Genomic DNA, 15,721 nt, shown 5'->3' on the forward strand with positions numbered 1-15,721 from the left:
CAACACGAACTTGCAGTTTTCTGTGTTCCCACCCTCTTGAAGTGTTGTGTTAAGATTATACCAAGCAGACCCTGCCATATGCCTGTTGAGCTGTGTAGTAGTCCATTTTCATACTGCTATGAAGAAATACCCGAGACTGGGTTTAATAGACTCACAGTTACACACGGCTGAGAAGGCCTCACAATTATGGCAGAAGGCGAAGGAGGTCTTCAGGCCTGAGAAAAGGGAGGGCAGAGAAGCCTGTTACTTCGTGGCTGCTCTAAAGGACCAACTGAAGCACAAGACATACTGATCTTGGGGACCCTAGGCAAGATCCTCAAGAGAATTAGAGGCTGGAGACACTTGGCAGGCTGCTGGGGAGGGGGCATCCCCCATGGGGTGGAAGGAGGAGCACCTGCAGGTCAGTGCCCATTCCGCGATGCTACAGTCTGTCTTATGATCAGGCTGGAGGATCAGGATGTGGCCTTTAGTGACAGGGAGAAATGAACTCTGAAGCCCATCACAGTAACATCATCCGTGGTGCCTAGTTTTCTTCTCCAAACACCCGCAGTCAGACACAGGAGCGGCATATTTCCTACTGTTACCATTTTGAACCAACTCTGTGCTGGGCAGACTGCCTTTGTGTTCCACATAGATCTACCCTGAGGAGCATCCACATGAATGTCCATCATTCCAGCCCCAAAGACGATAGCTGAGCTAACACGTTTGTATTAGTCCGTTTTCATACTGCCATAAAGAACTGCCTGAGGGTGGACACAGTGGCTCATGCCTGTAATCCCAGCACTTTGGGAGGCTGAGGTAGGTGGATTACTTGAGGTCAGAAGTTTGAGACCAGCCTGGCCAACATGGCGAAATCCCGCCTTTACTGAAAATACAAAATTAGCTGGACTTTGTGGCGTACACCTGTATTCCCAGCTACTCAGGAGGCTGAGGCCGGAGAATTGCTTGAACCTGGGAGGCAGAGGTTGCAGTAAGCCAAAATCATGCCACTGCACTCTCCAGCCTGGGTGACAGAGTGAGACTCTGTCTCAAAAAGTAAAAAACATAAAAAGCAACTGCCCCAGACTGGGTAATTTATAAAGGAAAGGGATTTAATATGACTCACAGTTCAGCATGGCTGGGGAAGCCTCAGGAAGTTTACAATCATGGCAGAAGGCGAAGGATAAGCAAGCACCTTTTTCACAAGGCAGCAGGAAGGAGAAATGCCGAGTGAAGCAGGGAACAGGCCGTTAGAAAACCATCAGATCTCCTGAGAACTCACTATCACGAGAACAGCATGGGAGAAACCACCCCCATTGTTCAACTACCTCCACCTGGTCTCTCCCTTAACACGTGGCGATTCTGGGGATTACAATTCAAGATGAGATTTGGGTGGGGACACAAAGCCTAACCATATAAAGCACTTACTTGGTGTATCAAGTACTGGAGCAAGCAGTCTCCATCCCTCAGTGAGCCTATTTGTAGTGCAACTCCCTGAGCTGGAGTCCTGATGGTGGTTGCTGATGCGTTCTTAGCCTTCAGGCCCTGTGTCTAACCCATTCCCAAATCCTGTCTGTTCTAATTCCACAGTGTCTCCTGCATTGGAATCTTCCACTCTGTATTGGATTCCAAGGTCTGCCATAACAAAGCACCCAAAACTGGGGTGCCTTCAAACATCAGACCTTTATTTTCTCACAATTCAGGGAGCACAGTCTGAACTCAGCAGACAGTTGGTGACATCGGTTTTCCCTGGAGGTTTGAGAGAGAAGCCATCCCACACTTCCCTTCTAGCTTTGGTGGTGACCAGCAGCCCTTGGGGTTCCTTGGCTTGGAGCCAACATTAATCCACTCTCTGCCTCCATCATCACACGGCCTTCTTCCCTGTGTGTCTCTGAGTTCAAACTTTTCTCTTACTATAAAGACAACAGTCACTGGATTAGGGCCCACTGTAATCCAGTATGACCTCATTTCAATGTGATTACATTTGTGAAAACCTATTCCTAAGTAAGGTCACATTCTCAGGTACAAAGGGTTAGAACTTGAACTTATTTTTGGGGGACACAATCAACCCACTCTCCATTCTCCCAGCCACCACGGTAGCCCAGGCTTCCTAATTTCGTCTGGGCCACTGCCATCACTTTCTTTCTAGATCATTAACAACCTTCTTTCCTTATAGAACACCTGCCTACCCTAAATCTTGATCACCTCCCTACACAGAACGTAAGTTTTAAGAAGACAGAGACTTTGGCTGGTGATGTTTTCCTTAGAAGCTAGGACAAGGCCAGGAACATTGACGGCTTTCAACAAGTATTTGTTGAATAAAGGAATTAATGAATGTACATGCATCAGCAGCAAATATATTGATTCTGCATCTTTCCTTGATACACTCATCCCTTCTCTCCTCCCCGAAGTAGATTAATTTCTACTGTAGCAAGTTATTTCTGTCTCTGTGCTAGCCTTTACCTATAGTCCTTTGTTTGCCCAGCTGGGGTGTTATTCTGTGAGCTGGGTGGGGACAGACACTAGGTCTGATTCATCTTGGAATGTGCAGAAGAAACACAGCGTATGTCAATATTTGTTGAAAGGAATTAGATTAGTTAATGAGGCAAGACAGAAACATGAAAAATTATATTCCCCCACCCCCTCCAATTGACTGCCTCTACCACATTTGCAGAACTGGGGTGGGGGCGGGAGGCAGGGCAGGAGGTAAAATTGCAAATTCTGTAAGTTCCCCTTTCTGCTGATGCTTGAAAAATTATCTTTCTGAGTCAGCACAGGTATTTTGATACTGCCTTGCGATTTGGGGCATTTTTTTTTTTAAGTGATGATTTAAAAACAAGTGCTTTCACATTTACCATCAAACTGATGGGGTTGGATGGGAAAATAACCATCATGACAACCATTTACTGCTTCCTCTTTTAAATTTCTAGTTCAGGGTCTAAATCTGACCATAAACTTAAAGAATTCTTCAGTCCCTGCCTCTCCATAAGGAGATAGCAGAACATTCCACTCAGGCATGGGTTGGTCTTCATCAGAACATTCTGAACTGGCTGGTGCTGACTGCAGGGTCTGGAAGGCTGGGCTGGTGACAACAATAGTGACAAGAAATAGACCTGGCTGCACTGAATTCCACTCTCTGGACAGACTTTGCTTAGCACAGAAGTAGGCATAACTTCCAGGAGAGGGACAACCTTCCTATCATTGCCCTGCCACTAAAACTTCATTTGAAACCTTTCTCTTCTCAAGTCTGTACCACCCAGTCAAGTGACTATGCTTCACTGCTGATTGTGGACAGCAAACAGGAGACCATGGAGTTGGGGGCCAGAAGGACAGGCTGGGAAAAGAATGGATTGCTTTAGTGGGTTGAATCGTGTTCCCTGCAATTTTGTGCACCTGGAACCTCAATATTTGGCCTTATTTAGCAATAAGGTCTTTGCAGATATAATTAGCTAAGATAAGGTCATACTGGACTAGAGTGGGCCCTAAATCCAGTGGCTGGTATCCTTATAAGAAGAGGAGAGGACACACGAAAAGACATAGAGGGAAGATGGCCACATGAAGATGGAGGGAGAGATTGGAGTGATGCATCTACAGGTCAAGGAATGGCGAGGATGGCCAGGAGCCACCAGAAGCTGGAAGAGGCAAGGGAGGACTCTCCTTTTGTACCTCCAGAGGAGTGCAGCCCTGGCGATACCTTGAATGCACACTTCTGACCTCCAGAACTGAGGGAGTAAAGATGTAGTGTTTTAAGCTGCCCAGTTTGTGGTCATTTGCAGCCCTAGGAAACATGTACAGTTGCCAATAGTATAGATACAGTGAATTATTAAGAAAAAAAAGTGTTTATTTTCCATTTTTGTTTCCAGTACCTTCTAAAGAAGCCAAGGAAACTAGGGTTACCTCCGTCTCGGGGTGAGATGGTGATGAGGTGAAGAGGATTATACACAACAGAGATGGGGAAGGGGTTGTATATGATAGAGGCAGGGGTGGGGTTGTAGGTGATGGAGAAGGGATGGGGTTGTATGTGATGGAGGTGGGGATGGGGTTGTATGTTTTGGAGATGAGGATGGGGTTGTATGTGATGGAGATAGGAATGAGGTTGTATGTGATGGAGATGGGGATGGGGTTGTACATGATAGAGATAGAGATGGGGTTATGTGTGATGGAAGTGGGGATGGGGTTGTACACGATGGAGGTGGGGATGGCGTTGTATATGATGGAGATGGGGATGGGGCTGTACATGATGGAGATGGGGTTGTACATGATAGAGACAGGGATGGGGTTGTATGTGATGGAGATGGGGATGGGGTTGTATATGATATATATGGGGGTAGAGTCATATATGATGGAGATGGGGATGGGGTTGTATGTGATAGAGACAGGGATGGGGTTGTTCATGACGAAGGCAGGGATGGGGTTGTATGTGATGGAGATGGGGGATGGGGTTATACGTGATGGAGATGGGGATGGGGGTTGTACATCATAGAGACCAGAATGTGGGTTGTCCTGTGAGAGAGGCATAGATAAGGGTTGTGCTGTGGAAAGCAAACAGATGAAAATAAATAGGTTTTGTATTTGTTTAAGCAGGACAATAACCTTACAGTCTGGCTTTGTCGAGAGAGTTTTCCATGTTCCTTTCTTCTTAGATCAGAGAATCTTATCTCTGCACAATCTGAAAGCAAACAGGTATGGGGGTGTGGACAAGTGGACACAGCTTTCCCTGCTCAGAGCTACTGGGAGGTGACAGAGACAGAGTCAGGGCGAGATGGGCACGTAGGTCCTGACTTCATGTTTTGCGATGCCGGGATTGTGGTGGAGCAAGCTAAGGGAAACTGAGAGGACAGGAGAGCTTTGCCTGCTTCCCTTTCTGGACGCAGAAACTAGCTACCCTCCCACCTACCCATGTGGGGCAGCTCAGACCGTCTTCCAGAGGGCGGGGTCAGCAGGACTAGAAGGTGAGCATTCCCTACAGGACTGCCCAAGGGATTGGACCAGAGCAGGATTAATCAGAAAGAAAATTTTGTTATTTTTCACTCATCTTCCACATTCCTGAATGGGGGGGCCCATGAGGAAGACAGGATAAGTTCCAGAGACAAAATAAAGGGATTGCATGTACTCAGGCACCTGAGAAGAAAGATGTGTCAATTTTCAAGCCACCATATGCACAGATATCAGCTCAGTGTATATTTTGCCTTCCTAGCTCAAATCATAACATTGAATTCCAGATGTTTTGTTTCTCCTTGGTTCTCCAAGCATTTCCCCACCAACTTCAGCTTCCCAGGAACTTTTTTGTGAATCATTATTTTTCCTTCCATCTACAAGGAGAAAGTTTGTTTCGATGGATCCATCCAAAGGGGCCCCTGAATTTCTCGTGTAATCTGCACCATAGTCTTCCTCAGTTCACATCTTGCCTTTGATTTCCCTCATCTTTAAATGCAACCCTGCTGTTGTACATTGCAACTTTATAGCTCTGTGCCCAAGGTAAACTGGACATCTCCACTTTCCATGCATGGTGCCTGGCTATAGTCGGTACAGTTATGCTGATGTCTTCTAGGTGGTACATACTTGAAACCTCAATTATTTGTGGTTAAAACAAAAGATGCTTCTCTCTCTCTACTCAAAAGAGAACATAAAGCTTCTGTTTAGATCTAAAAAAGACCCCGGCAAACCAGGCAACAAACCATTAGTGATGAATAAGAGATTGAGTTTAGTAGAAGCTACATATTAACCAAAATGCAGGAGCCTGGGGCAATTTTCAGGTAGGAGATCAATGTCTCAACAGAGAGATGGTGAGTTTTGACACAGAGAAGAGAACCAGGCTGAAGACGCAAAACCTTCCTACATATGTTGGCAAAGGGATGTTGGATGAAGATCAGATTGGGTAGATGTTCATTCATTTGACATAATTTCTGAGCATTTACCATTCTCGTTGCACCAGGTTGAACAACCCTAATGCTGTTGTCCCTCTCCGTGATCTCAATATCCCAGGAAATTGTGTTTCTTTTTTGGAACGAAGCTGTCTCTCAGTCTTAGCAGGAAATGCTATTGCCTGCTTCATCACCTGTGATTGTACTGCCAGAGGGGTTATTTTCTGCCAATCAAGAAACGAAGCCTGGCTGGGTGCGGTGGCTTACGCCTGCAATCCCAGCACTTTGGGAGGCCGAGGTGGATGGATCACTTGAGGTCAGGAGTTTGAGACCAGCCTGGCCAATAAGGTGAAACCCCGTCTCTACTAAAAATACAAAAAGTAGCCGGCCATGGTGGCACTCGCCTATAATCGCAGCTACTTGGGAGGCTGAGGCAGGAGAATCACTTGAACCTGGGTGGCAGACGTTGCTGTAAGCCAAGATTGCACCACTGTACTCCAACCTGGGCAACAGAATGAGACTCCGTCTCAAAACACACACACACACACACACACACACACACACAGAAAAAACAAAAAAAAAACAAAACAAGAAACCAAACCTGAGGTCCTATCACTATCCTGCTGACTTACTAGAGAAGAGATATAGGATATAAGGAATTGTCAAGCCCCAAACCTGCACTTTCTTGTCATTTTTTGGTAATGAGCATCTGAGGCAGGTGACTGGCTTAATATTTATGTTTATATTCAGATTTTCCAATAGCGAATACCATCACTGCTGTACACTTTGAAGCCCACGCTGAATAGGCAAAGTACTAGTGTAGTAATCGTGACAAGTATTTCCTGCTTCTAAAGTTTACAAGAACTTGCTTTATATAATGTATTATTGTCATTGCAGTGTGGTAATTGCTACTACCTTGGTTTTGCTTTTACTCACAAATTCTAAAAACTATAAAGAGATATAGATTTGAAAATATTCTCCTAAAACCTGACTAAGAATTAATTTTTTCCCCTTATCATTTAGTCTGAAATCTGCAGGAAAGTTTCAGTTTGTGGGACGTAAACAATACCATCCCACTCACCCCAGGCTCATGGTCTACAGCAGAGATTCATTCTGAGGCTCAATGAGCCCTTAACAGGAGATCCATAGGCCCAAGGGGGTCAGAAACTCCCCTGAAATTATGTTCAACATTGTGTGGGTAAAACAAGACTTTCTGGGAAGAAGACATAAGTTTTCTTGGCTCTTCAAAGCAGCCTGTATCTTACAAAGAGCTAAAAAGATTGGAAGCTTAGGCCACTGGTGTTGCATTCTGTGGCTGTGATGATTTTCATTGGCTTGGACTAGATCTGTGAGCCCCTAGGACTCTGCAGGATCAACCACAGGGTCTATATGCCAACACAGTGCAGTCTACCAAAGACACAAGGCACTTAATGCCTAGACGAGGGAGAAGTAAAGAGACCACGGAGGCAGAGGAACTTGGAATCCAGAGAGTGCATGTTCATGGTAAGCCATTCTCCAGCCCACTGTCTCTTCCCGGCCCCTCTCTGGGGCCCCACTGGCTTATTCTTGGGTCGGTCTACCTGTGGTGACATGGTGACATGCTTTATCCTTTTCCCTAACAACTCTTCCGGTTAATAGTGAAGATTAGATCTAGAAGCGTTAGGAGTCCAAGGAAAATCTGATTGCAAGTGAGGGGTGAAGCTTAAGCCCCATTTACTTGGCAGCAGGTCACAGAACACCAAAGCTTTTGGGAAACAAGAGGTGTTATCTAACCCTTACTTTACTGTGGAAGAAAGACTCCAAGAGACCTGGTGACTTCTCTAAAGCCACTTCCTGTATAGCAGCAGACCCGGGACCAAACCCCAGTTTTCTGAGACTCAATCATCTTTCCATCACCCTACTCCATTTTCCTCTCACCTCCTTATCCAAGTCCTGGTCTTTTTAAGACACAGCAAACAAAAAACAAAAAGACAAAACAAAACCAAAAAACCCCCCAGAGACTATTCAGAAATGCCTAGTGGAATTCAAAAGAAATCATGGGCCTTCATAGCGCCATCTTTTCTTATGTTTGCATACAGTTGAACTTTATGGAAATTATGGCTCACTATCTCTCTCTCATCTCCCAGAAATCTCCCATCATCTATGCAGGAAAACACAGATGCATGCAAGAAAAGAAGACAGCTGTTTTTGTGACCCATTTCACACGAGTTTGCCATTACATGGTCCTGTCCTGTGTTGGAATAGTTGGCATATCCCATCCTTTGCAATGTACAACCCAAAATCCTCAAGTCATAAATTTCTATGCCATTTTACCAACATTAACTGCATTAATGTAAGTAAAGCAGTTAGAACAGTAGCTGCCATGTGTTAAAAAGGCTGTAGGGCTTAGCAATTATTACTATTAATAGTAGTGTTACTACTTAGCTCACATCACCTGAGATGTACAACAAATTCATACGCTCATGGCTCATGCTCTAGTGCCCTTCCACTCATACCATATCACCAGGCAAAGACTGCCACTGAATGCACAGAGCTCCTAGGGAGGGTGTGAGCCATGGAAATCCAGGCCTCTCCCAGCAGAAGATCAAATCAGTATTTTACAAACTCTATGACTCCCAAGAAATGAAGACAGAATTGTAATACCAGTTGGTTGAGAATTTCTTGTCCCTTAGGAAGGAATGGAATGAAGAAGAGCTGGTCAGATATGGGGGTGTTTAGCATCTATTTCAGGACTGGAGGTTTTAGATGAATATCAAGGAAGGTACAGTCCTCCAATCTATTATGTGTTATTCTAACATTCAAAGCCTTTAAGAGAAGCTTCTTTCTGGGCAATCAGGCAACTCCTAAAAATAAACTCAAGTTCCTGAAATATTCTAGCTTGCCTTTAAGCTTTCTTTGGCTGGGGACCGGGCTATCTATTTTCAGTTTTGCAGCCCCAGGTGGTATGGATTTGATCTATCGAATGACAAACGGCCGAATGACGCTCTGCCTGTTGTGACAGCTCAGCAGATATTTAGGAAAGGTTATCCGTGGGGGAGGCTACAGCAGCCCAGAGTGGCCGGAGAGAGGGGAAGGTCTCATTTAAAGTTTCCTGGAACCACAGGGGAAAATTGATGATGTGTAGACAACTGTTGAAGGACACAGTGCTATTTCTACCTACCTCATCCAGATAAAAGGAAAGAACATTAAAAGAACACTAAAAAAAAGAAAAAGAAGCTGGAGAATGAAAATTATGCATGGTAGGGCATGTTGGCACATGGAAGACTGACCAGCTGAAGCTAGGGACCAAGTGGCTTGGCCCTCCTGGCCCTGGGGGCTTCTGATTGACTTTAGAACTGTGGCCTCTTTCCTTTGACAATCAATCTTCTCATATTTCCCATTCTCCCTCCCCCACTCTACTTCAAGTTCACCTTGCCTCAGGCCCTTTGATCCCTTGGCATTTTGACCAGCACCTTGAGCTCCCTTCCAGGGACCACACCCCTTGCTCTACGGGACACTGTTCTTCCAGCTAATCCCTACCAGGAGCTGCGCAGAGCCTCCAGAGGGCTCCAGGGTGACCCTCACCTGGCTTCCCCTTCTTCCCTCAGCCATGTATTTTTCTCTCCTATCCATTAGGCTGCTGAGAAGCTGCAGTTAACAGAATATTTAGCTAGCTAATAGTGGCTTAAAACATAAGGCTCTTTGTTGTTGTTCACAAGAAGTCTGGGGCTAGTGAAAGTCTCTGTGTCATTCCAGTAGCTCGATGATGACTGCAAATCTCCGACTTCCTTCTCTCTTTCTGCTGCACCAGTCATAGTGTACTGGCTTTTCATTTTCATGCCCCAGGACTGCAAGATGAGAGCTGCAGCACCAGACATTACATCCTGATTGAAGGAAGAAGGAGGGGATAGGCAAGGTAACCACCATGTCTATAACTTACACAAGGAAAGCAAACCTTCCCCAGGAGTCCCTTGGTGGGATTCCTTGAACATCTCATTAGGCAGACTGACCCCTTTGCCCCATCTAGCTATGTAAGAGGCTGGGAGAATGTGTGGTTTTCCAGCATTCTTAGTTGGAGGTAGCAAGAGACAAGGGGCTTGGGGATACTTTTGAGTTAGTCAGCCAACAATGTCTACCATATCTGCCCGGTCCAATCAGTAGAGAAGTTCCTTAGACTGCACGGAAATGTTCAAGTATCTCAGAATTGATACATATGACATAAGAGTACAACCTCTGATTTTTGCACTGCAGGAATTTTATCGTTGAAATAGAAGAGGATGATACAGTGATGACCTTCCACACTCTGTCCTGGAGCAGTGCTTTTAGTTAAGTTTCATCCACTTGACTATTAGCACAACCTGTCAAGAATTGTTATCTATCTTTTCCATGTACATCTTGTCTCTTCAACTGGATTATAAGCTATTCGAGGAGAGGGATCTTATCTCATACAAACTTCTATTGTTAGTGGCTCAAATTAGTGTCATGCACTTGGCTGGCATGAAAGACACTCATTAACAATAGAAAGCATAACCTTGAACATCCTGGGGTGCACAAAGAGGAAACACACCTTTCCATTAAATCCATGGCAGACATTCCCAGGAGGTAGAACTTTTGGAAAGGCCAATAAATGAAAATAACGTGTTTGTGGAATCAGAGGCATGTTGAATGGAATTTCAATTGAAAAATGCTATTCAAGCATTAAGTTTCCAAGCTTAATGCTGCTTTCAAAAAGAGGCTTGGAAACGTTACTAAATTTGGTTTACCCTTTCCCCTCCTGTATTCATTCATCTGCTTATTCATTCAGCAAAATTATCTGAGTCCCTATGTGCTAGGTTCTGGAGACTCAGAAATGAATAACAGAGTTCCTGTTCCTGCCCTTAGACCTTGTAGGGAAGCAGAGAAATTGACAGACGGCTGGGTTGCACCTAAGAAGGACGTTTGCAGTCTCATATCCAAAATGTTTTGGGAGCTCAGAAGTTCTGGATTTAAATTAGGGGGAGTTTCCAGCCCTTGGTGAGGTGGGATTTGTTCCAACTTATCCAATTGGAGATGCTGGGTTCCAAAGGGCTCTGTAGCCTCAGAAACTTGGCTTTAAATCCTGGCTCTGCCTTTGACTGTGAGACCCTGGGGAGACTTCTCGTTACCAAACATCATTGACCTCATGTGTTGGTTTTTAATTCATGCCTCTCAGCTCTGAATTCACCCTTCAATATGTGCCCTGTACTAACGAAATTCCATTATTCTTCTTTAAAGTAAGCACAGTGTTACACTTTCTCAGCAGAAGGCACTGGAAGGACACTGCAGAAGGAACAGAATTCTTGTCACTTCAGCACTGGTGGAGTTGGAGAGCCTGTGGTTATCCTGCCCCAGCCATGGGGCCCAGAACGTGGTCATCTGCAACCCTGTAGCCTTAGGGTAGTGATACCCTTTCTGCTGCCCTCTCTCTTTGGAAACTGGAGCCCCACGTGGCCCCCAGCTCTTAAAGCCTCCTGCCTGTATCAACACACAGATTGCCTCCGCCAATCTCCTGCATGGCCTACACACAGCCGCCCGAGGCCTGGTGCACACAGCACTTATTCCCTCTGTGTCTTAGTCCATTTTCTTTGCTTGTAACAAAATATTTGAAACTGAGAAATGTATAAAGAAAAGGAACGTATTTCTTACGGTTCTGGAGGCTGACAAGTCCTAGGTAGAGGGCCTGCATCTTGTGGGGGCCTTCTTGCTGTTGGGGACTCTCTGCAGAGTCCCAAGGCAGAGCAGAGCATCACATGGCAAGGGGGCTAAGCATGCTCTGTGCCACCTCAGGCCTCTCTTCCTCTTCTTATGAAGTCACCAGGTCCCCTCCCTTGATAACATATTAATCCTTTAGCCCATTAATTCATTAATTCATGAATGGATTAATCCCTCCATGAGGGCAGAGCTCCCATGATTCAATCGCCTCTTAAAGGCCCCATCTATCAGTGTTGCCACATGGGGGATTAAGTTTCAATGTGAGTTTTGAGTGGACATTCAAACTAGCACTCTGCAAACTCCTGACCCACACCACATATAGCCCACAAGCTCTGAAAGCCTCAGCCCCTGTGACCACCCATGCCCAGACTCCCCTCCTCACCCACGCCACTGCATGCTGACCACCTACTCCCTGCCTGCACTTGGAAGGGAGGTCTATTGCTTTTCCCAGCAATTCCAGGCCAGCTCTGGTCTGGATGCACCAGTGAACTTCTGTGCTATCTGGTGGCCTAACCACACCTTCTCCAAGTAGGTCCAAACCCCTTCCAACTTTGTTCTTCCTTGGTACTTTCCCTTGCCTAGAGTACTATAGACAGTTTCCTTATACCTTATAGCACTCTCCTATCACAGTCAACAATTCTTTATATTGAACTTCTCTTATATAACCTACTGTGTGGTTTCTATGATTGGACCCAGGCTATTCATTCCATCAGTAAAGAAGAGATGATAACATCTTTTTCTCAGATTTATTTTACAGATCAGATGAGAAAACCCTCATAAAGCTCATAGCTCAAGGCTCTGCCTGTCAGAGCTCCCCGACTTCCTCTTTTCCTGAGCTACTGCTGTTTTGTCATAGAGAAGAAGGAAAATTAATATCAGTGAGTGAGTGTCTTCTGGGCACCAGGCAATATGCCAGGCACTTGACAAGATGGTGCTGACATGCATGTGGCTAGTCTTAGAGGAGGAAACAGAGGATCAGAGAAGCTAAAGAGGTTACCTGTGGTCGTGCATGGTATATCCAATTAAGCTGGGCTAGAACCCCTGGTTGCTAGTCCTCCAAGTCCACGCACCACACACAACGGTAGGCTTGCTCCTAGAGCCCCAAACACTCCTTTTTTCACTTGAATGAGTACAATTTCCCTACATAAGGAAATTGTTTCAGCACTCACTCTAAGTTTCAGCACTCACTCTATGCTGAGAGTAGGTACACAGCAGGAGAATCATTTGGTAGAGTTCTTTTGTAATGACTTAACTAAGAAATCTCCTCCTAAAAGAAAGATCTGACTCACTGGGAAGATGTGAGTCTGTGGTTTCCCTTTCTCTGTGAGCTGGCCTCAGGATGAGAACTGAGGAGCCTGCTCTTGAAACCGATGCCGTAAGCAAGTACAAATATGGACTGGGCTGTTAAAGGCTTCACATTAAAAAAAAAAAAAAAAAAAAAAATCCATGGGTTAAAATCAAATGTATGGAATTGCACATCAGCAGCAGGCCAGTTGTATAGTTCGTTGCTTCAACATAACTTCCATAGGCCAGCAATCTTTATTATGTTCATTGACGTTTCCCAGCTGCCTAGAACAGTGCCTGGTATAAAGTAGATGGTCACTAAATGTGTGTCAAATGTATGAATTTACATGGTCAAGGATTCAACCAATTTTTTTACACGTGGAGCTTCACTAGGGTATTTTGAAGTAGAATTTTAATTTAAAATCAAGAGGGGAGATATGGTTTGGATCTGTGTCTCCACCAAATCTCACACTGAGATGTAATTCCCAATGTTGGAAGTGGGGCCTGGTGGGAGGTGATTGGATGATGTGGGTGGTTCCTCATGAATGGTTTAGCACCATCTCCTGATACTGTTCTTGTGACAATGAGTGAGTTCTTGGTCTGGTTGTTTAAAAGTGTGCAGCACCCCCCTCCCCCCGACCCCACTCGCTCTCCCTTGGTCCTGCTTCTGTAGGGTAAGATGCCTGTTCCGGCTCTGCTGTCTGCCATGAGTAAAAGTTTCCTGAGGTCTCTCCAGAAGCAGTTGCCACCATGCTTCCTGTACAGCCTGTGAAACTGTGAGCCAAATAAACCTCTTTTCTTTATAAATTACCCAGTCTCAGGTATTTATAGCAGTGCGAGAACTGACTAATACAAGAGGAAAGGTGGAAATAAATCTGAATGGAATATGATTATTTTGTAAATCAAGGCATGATACTATAATGATCTATTCCAGTGACCAAACTCATCCTAATCAAAACTTACTTGTACTGTGTTTAATTCTCTTCAGATGTCAATCTCTTCTAGGTACCCGCTTATTACTTTGCTGATGTAATAGTAATCAATCATGGAAGAATAAAGGTACCATCCCAGTAGATGTCATAGTAACTTTTTACCTGAAGCCCTTTGGAAAAAATTGTCCAGTTCCTGACAGAGAATTCTGTACATGACAGCTACTCCATAAATGTCTGTTAACACTGATGATACTGTGATAATACCAGGACCTTAAAATAAGGGACTGACATACGTAGTGGAAATTCAGGCAGGATAGAAAGGCCGGAGAGAGGGGTGGTGGTGTTTTTGATTGGGCGGTCTCTCTACACATTTCAAATAATGACCAGAAAGTTCCATATGTTTTCTGTGCTTAATGACGCAGTCTATTTGTGCTATAGCATATTCTTAAAAGGTTGAACCAAAATACCAAATGAGAAAAAGACTCTATACATGTGTTATAGATACTGAGGTATAGAGAGGGAACCATTTGCACATCAAATTCTTTTTTAAAAAAAAATCTTGTCCCTTATTTCCCAGAAATTATATTTCTTCTTTTTAATAAAGAAGAAAAAGGGATATAGAAAGGGAGTACATATATTTTTCTTTCCAGGAACACCAGGATAACCAGTAGTGCTTATGGTTCAAAGTCTCCTTTAAAACAGGGTTGTTGCAAAGTCAGGAGCAGATGAAAGTTCAAACCCTTTCAAGTGTAGGGCTTTAATGGGTGAAGTTGGCTACAGCTGTCTCAACTGGCACATGGTTCATTCATTTATTCGTTCTCTCAACAACACTTTGTAAGCACCTACTGCATGCTAATCACTATAACAGGCTTTCACTAGAACATAGAATGGGAGCTTCCTGTAGAGGAGCATTTGCTTGTCTTGTATCCCCATTATCTAAAACACTCCCTAGTACCCTGGAGGCATTCACCAAATATTTGTTGAAAGGTTCAGTAGTCCTAGCACTCGTGGAGTTTATACTAAATTTCTTTCTTGTTTAGTTAGCATTTTTATGCCCATCAAATATGAGTTAAATTAACCTCAAAGTAGCTTTAAAAGAGAAAATGAGAGATGAATGACTGACAGGCTGTAAGCAGCCTGGGGGAAGTGTGGAAAGAGGTGTGGTTATGCTGTTGTCCTCTTTCCCACGGGCAGTACTACAGGGATTGACCACAAGGTAGTAAGACTGATTCTCACGTATGATTTGTGAGAATCAGTCTCATGACATTGGAGCTATGAAATGCACATGAACATTTCAGCTCTGTTTTGTCATATGCTGGGAGACAGACTTCATCCCCACCCCTGAACCCCATCCCACAAAGGCCAGTCATCTGTTCCCTGCATATCTGAATGGGGCTGTCGAAGGCAGGAGTCCTGGGAGCAAAGACTGAGTTGCTTCAGAAATTAGAAGCAATTTTCTTCTCCTTGGCTGGACATAAGTTTTCTTTGTTTTGAAATAATCCATGAGTTAAAAGTTTCACTGCTTCCTTGAACAATATCCAATATCATAGAACATTTATATAGTACCATGAAAGGCTCAATCCTCAGAATGTGAGGTTTCTTTTTCTCTACCTTCCTCTCTTCCTCCCTCCCTCCCCCTCTCCCCTTTTCTCAAAAACCTAAGCAGTCCTGAATCTTCTATTTCTTATAGAGGTGGTCTGTCTGCCATTGGGCATCTATTTTAAAGTCTGGGATACATTCTGGGATGTTTATAAGCAACTCTAGGAAAGAAATGATTGGCAGTGCTGGTGGCCAATCATAAGTCCATTTATTCATTAGAGCTGGGTTCAAAGGCAGCCTTGTTTCTGAGTAACCTTATTATCTTAGTGCATTTCGTGTTGCTATAACATAATACCTGAGATTGGGTAGTTTATCAAGAAATGAGGCCTATTTGGCTTATGATTCTGGTGGCTG

General features: G+C 44.4%; 1 protein-coding gene across 1 annotated transcript in view; it reads left to right on the forward strand.

Annotated features, from left to right (window-relative positions):
- The window catches only part of ALPK2 (alpha kinase 2), a 133,376-nt gene that overhangs the window by 60,519 nt on the left and 57,136 nt on the right, over nt 1–15,721 (forward strand). The window lies entirely within an intron of this gene.

Source organism: Piliocolobus tephrosceles, chromosome 18, assembly GCF_002776525.5.
Source record: "Piliocolobus tephrosceles isolate RC106 chromosome 18, ASM277652v3, whole genome shotgun sequence".
Lineage (NCBI taxonomy): Eukaryota > Metazoa > Chordata > Mammalia > Primates > Cercopithecidae > Piliocolobus > Piliocolobus tephrosceles.